This window comes from Trichechus manatus, unplaced genomic scaffold, assembly GCF_000243295.1.
Source record: "Trichechus manatus latirostris isolate Lorelei unplaced genomic scaffold, TriManLat1.0 scaffold00146, whole genome shotgun sequence".
NCBI lineage: Eukaryota > Metazoa > Chordata > Mammalia > Sirenia > Trichechidae > Trichechus > Trichechus manatus.
In genome coordinates this window covers 3180346-3186457 of record NW_004444082.1, presented here as the reverse complement: position 1 = coordinate 3186457, position 6112 = coordinate 3180346, and positions in this window count along the sequence as shown.

Here is a 6112-nt window from a genome sequence, read left to right as displayed (position 1 = left end):
CAGGTTTAAAGGACACGCTCTGCTTCTGGTGCTGCTTTCGTGGTATGAAGTCCTCAACTCTCTGCTTGCTTCCCTTTCCTTTTATCTCTTGAGAGATAAAAGGTGGTGCAGGCCACACCCCAGGGAAACTCCCTTTACATTGGATCAGGGATGTGACCTGGGTAAGGGTGGTGTTATAATTCCACCTTAATCCTCTTTAACATAAAATTACAATCACGAAATGGAGGACAGCCACACAATACTGGGAATCATGGCCCAGCCAAACTGATACACACATTTTGGGGGGGACATAATTCAATCTCTGACAATCAGTAATTCATTAAATTTTACTGAGCTCTTAGTGAGTGCCTGGCCCTGTGCTTAACATTGGAAATATGGCAGAGGAGACGCCGTGTCCTGGCCCAGGAGGAGGTCACTAGCCTAGGTAGGACAGGGCTGCCGGAGCATGTGCTACTCCAGCACTCATCTTAGCCTTTACTTTACAAAACTGGGGTTCATCCCACCAGTACTTGGCATGTAGATGAGGGAAGCTGAGAATTGCTCTCAGTTCTTCTCCACAACCCTGGGAATTCGCTTTTTAAACAAACCAATGATATAGGTGATCCACAAGGTACTCCCCCCCTTGGATGTATGGCCTAGTGCCAAATCCTGGTTAAACGAAATGATACTCCAGTGGAATGCATAAATTTAGCCATTAAAAAGTGATACTGTAGATCAAAAGTTCTCAAACTTCTTGGTCTCAGAACTGCTTTACAATTATTGAGGACTCCAAAGAGGCTTTGTTTCTGTGTGTTACATCTATCAATATTTACTACAAATGAAACTGAGTTTCATTTAAAAATAACAATAAATCCATTATATGACAACATGATTAACAATTTTATGAAAAATAAATTATTTTCCAAAATAAAAGAAAACGAGAAGAGTGGTATTGTTTTCTGCTGAGAGAAAATGCTATTTCAGCAACAGATATTTGCAAAAGGTTATTTTTTTTAGATTTACACTTTGTAAATATCCCCCAAGACTTCACAAAATCCAAAATGTACTTGTGATTCACTGTTCCCTATCAAATTAGATCCAAACTCTTTCATTTAATTTATTTAAATTCTTCATCAATTTATTTTAGCTTTTTTCCTCCTGATTACAGAAGTAATACACACTTGATTAGGGAAATTCCAAAAATTATGGAGTTTCATAATGTAGATAGTGAAAATCTCTTGCCATTTTATCCCCCAGATATTGCCACCACTAGTAAGAGTTTCATGCATATTTCTGCTTTCATTAAAATTCACATATATTAACACGTATTTGCAGAAAAATGATAGTATGTTAAGCATACTGGATTGCGACTTGCTTTTTTCACTTAATATGTATCTAGGACAGCTTTTCGTGCCAGTATATAAATGTGCAAAGACCTAGAGTTAGAAAAATAAAAAGGAAGAACATGATCTGCATTTCTCAAGCTGAAAGAACTAAAGAGAAAATTCAAGACTTAAGTTGAAATACTGAAGAATTCTACAGGTAAGAAATTGAATGAAGCAGGAAGCATAAAAAGAAAATGGAAGAAATGTATAGAGTCACTTCACCAAAAGAATTGGTTGACGTTCAGCTATGTCAGGAAGTAGGATACGATCAGGAACCTCTGGTGCTAAAGGAAGAAGTTTGAGCTGCACTGATGGCATTAGCAAAAAACGAGGCTACAGGAATTGACAGAATACCAATTGAGATGCTTCAGTGAACTGATGTAATGCTGGAAGCACTAATTCATCTATGTTAAGAAATTTGGAAGACAGAAATTTGACCAACTGACTGGAAGGGATCTGTATTCACGCCCATTTCAAGGAAAGATGATCCAACAGAATGCAGAAATTATCAAACAATTTCATTAATATCACATGCTAGCAAAATTTTGCTGAAGACGATTCAAAAACGACTGCAGCCATACATGAACAGGGAACTGCCAGAACTTCAAACCAAATCTGGAAGAGGACACGAAGACAATATCATTGCTGATGTCAGATGGATCTTGTTGGCCAGAAGAAGAAAATACCAGAAAGATGTTTACTTGTGTTTTATCAACTACGTGCAGGCATTCAACTCTGTGGACCATAACAAATTATGGATAACATTTCGAACACTGGGAATTTCAGAACACTTAATTGTGCTCATGTGGAACCTATACATGGATCTAGAGGCAGTCATTTGAACAGAACAAGGGAATACTGCATGGTTCAACATTGGAAAAGGCATGTGGCAGGGTTGTATCCTTTCACTTTACTTATTCAGTCTGTATTCTGAAAGAATAACCCAGACTATATGATGAAGAATGGGGCTTCAGGATTGGAGGAAGACTCATTAACAACTTGTGATGTGCAGATGACACAGCCTTGCTTACCAAAAATGAAGAAGCACTTACTGATGAAGGTCAAAGATTATAGCCTTCAGGATGGATTACACTTGAATGTAAAGAAAATGAAAATCCTCGCAGAAATAAACATCATGATATATGGAGAAGAAATTGAAGATGTCAAGGATTTCTTTCTCCTGGATCAACAGTCAACGTTCATGGAAGCAGCAGTCAGGAAATCAAACAACGTATTGCCTTGGGCGAATTTGCTGCAAAAGACCTCTTTAAAGTTTTAAAAAGCAAAGATGTCACTTTGATGACTAATGTGTGCCTGACCCAAGCCATGATCTTTTCAATCACCTTATAGGGTCGCTATGAGTTGGAATTGACTCGACGGCAAGGGGTTTTGGTTTTCATATGCATGTGAAAGCTGGACAATGAAAAAGGAAGATAGAAGAAGAAATGACTTATTCAAACTATGGTGTTGGCAAAGAATATTGTATATACCATGGACTGCCAAAAGAACGAACAAATCAGTCTTAGAAGAAATACAATCAAAATGTTGCTTAGATTCAAGAATGGCTAGACTTCAACTTGCTTACTTTGGAAACGCCATCAGGAAAGACCAAATCACCTCAGTGAGATAAGCTGACACAATAGCTACAACAATGGGCTCAAACATACCAATGATCATGAAGATGGCACAGGACTGGGCCATGTTTCCTTCTGTTATACTTAAGGTCACCATGAGTCAGAACTTACTCAACGGCGACGAACGACCATAATATGTAGACCTGCATCATTCATTCTTTCTTTTTTAAATTGTGTTGTGCTAAAATACTTAATAAAAAGTTTTCCATTTTAATCATTTGTTAAGTGTACCATTCAGTGACATTAACTGCGTTCACCACATTATGCATACATCATCAGTGTGCATTTCCAAAAGTTTTTCATCACCCTAAATGGAAACTCAGTGCCCCTTCAGCAATACTTCCACATTCTCCTCTCCTTCCTGGTAACCGCTAATAAGCTTTTGTCTCTGGTCTATTTCCACGCTTTACACCTTGCCATTATTTTATTTCTGCACATTTCTCTTCTTGGTTGGGACACACTTCTTACTTTTTTTCTGGCTACATAAACCTTACCCATTCTTTAAACCTTGTTCAAATATCACCCTGTTCAAATATCAAATATCATCTTCCACGACTCAACATAGTACCTGCCACACAGTAAGTACTCAATCAATGCTTATTGAATGGATTGATGAAATGAATGGCTTCACTACATGGCCTCTGAGCTCCTAAAGCATTATTTGCACTGACCGTTATCAGTGTATAGGGTTGCTATGAGTCAGAATTGACTCGATGGCAATGGGTTTATCAAGGTATATATGTTTTGTTTCCTTAACTTATTTTTTAAAAAATATTATGTTGTGTTTTAGGTGAAGGTTTACACAGCATATTAGATTTCTGTTCTACAATTCATACACATATTGTTTCCTGGCATTGGTTACAATCTCTGGAATGTGTCACCACTTTCACTGTTTCTACCCCACTTGCCCCATTTCCATCCATCCAGTTTCCCTGCCCCTCCTTGCCTTCTCATTTTTGCGTTTGGGTAAATGTTGACCATTTGGTCTCCTATAGTTGACTGTTTAAAGGAGCTCATTCCTCAAGGGTGTTATTGTTTGTTTTGTAGGTCAATCTATTGTTGGGCTGAAAGGTGACCTCCGGGAGTGTCTCAGTTTCAGGTTAAAAGGTTATCTTAGGGCAGAAGTCTCGGGAGTTCCTCTAGTCTCTGTCAGTCCAATAAGTCTGGTCTTTTTTATGAACTTGAGTTTTACTTTACATTTATGTTCCATTCTAACCAGGACCTTCTATTGTGTCCCTGGTCAGAGCAGCCATTGGTGGTATCCAGGCACCATCTAATTCTTCTGGTCTCAGGCTGGAAGAGGCTGTGGTTCACGTGGGCCATTAGCCCTGCGGACTAATTTCTTCGTTGAGTCTTTGGTTTCCTTCACTGTCCTTTGCTCTAGGGGGGAAGAGACCAATGGTTGTATCTTAGATGGCCTCTTGCAAACTTTTAAGACCCCAGATGCTACTCACCAAACTAGAATGTAGAACATTATTTTTATGAACTAAGTTATGCCAGTTGATCTAGTTATCCCAGGAGACTATGGTCTTGAGCATTCAAACTCATTAAATCAATCCCACGAGGTGTTTGGATATGTCTAGGAAGTATCCTTAACTATGCCCCCTATGTGCTTTATTGTATATATGAATATATATGCAGCACATATGAACAAGTATATACATGCGCCCACAAATATACCTATATATGCACACACATACTCCCATATGCCTTCCCTCACCCATATAGCATACATATCTACCTATGTAACCACTCACATATTTTTTGCTTGTTATTACTGTTGTTGCAAGATTGTATATCTTATAGCATTTACTGTAGTTGTCCTTTATTCTTATACACCTCTCAGTGTCTTCATTTACCTTGAGCAGGTTGTGCTGAATTGCCCTATATTGTGTATTGTCTTTCCCATCACCTGGTAACCATCAAAAACCGTTACTTTCTGTGTGTAAACCTACTCTTGACTTTTTATAAAAATGATATCATGCAATATTTGTCCTTTTGTGTTTGACTTATTTCACTCAGCATCATGTCCTCCAGATTCATCCATGTTAGAAGATGTTTCGCGGACTCATCATTATTTTTTATTGTTGCAGAGTATTCCATTGTATTCCTCAACTCATTTTGGAGATTTCTTAGGGGCAAGAATCATGCCATTATAATACATCACCTGACAGGAGTCCTGGCGGCACAGTGGTTAAGAGCTTGGCTGCTAACCAAACTGTTAGCAGCTCGAATCCACCAGCTGCTCCTTGGAAACCCTATGGGGCAGATCCACTCTGTCCTATAGAGTCACTATGAGTCAGAATTGACTCGAGAGCAATGGGTTTTTGGTCACTGGCCCAAGGATTAAGCCCTTGTAGGATCCAGAAAGACTAGGACATGTGGTCTTTGTTTTACAAGGGCTTACCTGGATAAGCCAAGATGACAAGAGTAGTGAATAGGTGAGACAATTAGTGAAAAAGATAAGATTGCTTAGACAGAGTCAAGGGCTTAATAGGTACTCGCAGAGATTAGAAAAAAGCAGAAGCCAAGGATGACTTGAATCATGGAAAAACCTTCCTGGAGGCTTATGCTTGGTCTGGAAGGGGAGGTGGGACTTGAATAGGCTGAGGAGACAGTGACCTTGGGTGGAGACAAAGGGGTGTGAGTGTTGGGAGGACCTTGCCTGGCTGGGCAGAGGTGTGTCCAGACAGAGACCACTGGAGCAGCCTGAAGTCCCTGAGAGGAGGAGGGCACCAGCGTGCAGAAGAGGTGTTCTGGAAGTAGACTTAATGCCTATTTTTGTGTGTGGTAAAATACATATAAAATTTACCATTTTTAACCATTTTGAAGTGTACAATTCAGTGGCATTTAGAACAGTCACACTGCTGTGCAACCATCACCATTATCTAGTTTCACAACATTTTAATAACCCCAAAGGGAAACTCCATACCCCTTAGCAGTCACTCCCCATTTTCCCTCCCTCTAGTCCCTGGTAACCCCTAATCTGCTTTCTGTCTCTATGAATTTGCCTGTTCTGAATATTTCATCTAAATGGAATCATGCACATGGAAGCCTTTTGTGCCTGGCTTCTTTCACTTAGCTTAATGTTTTCAAGGTTCATCCGTGCTGTAA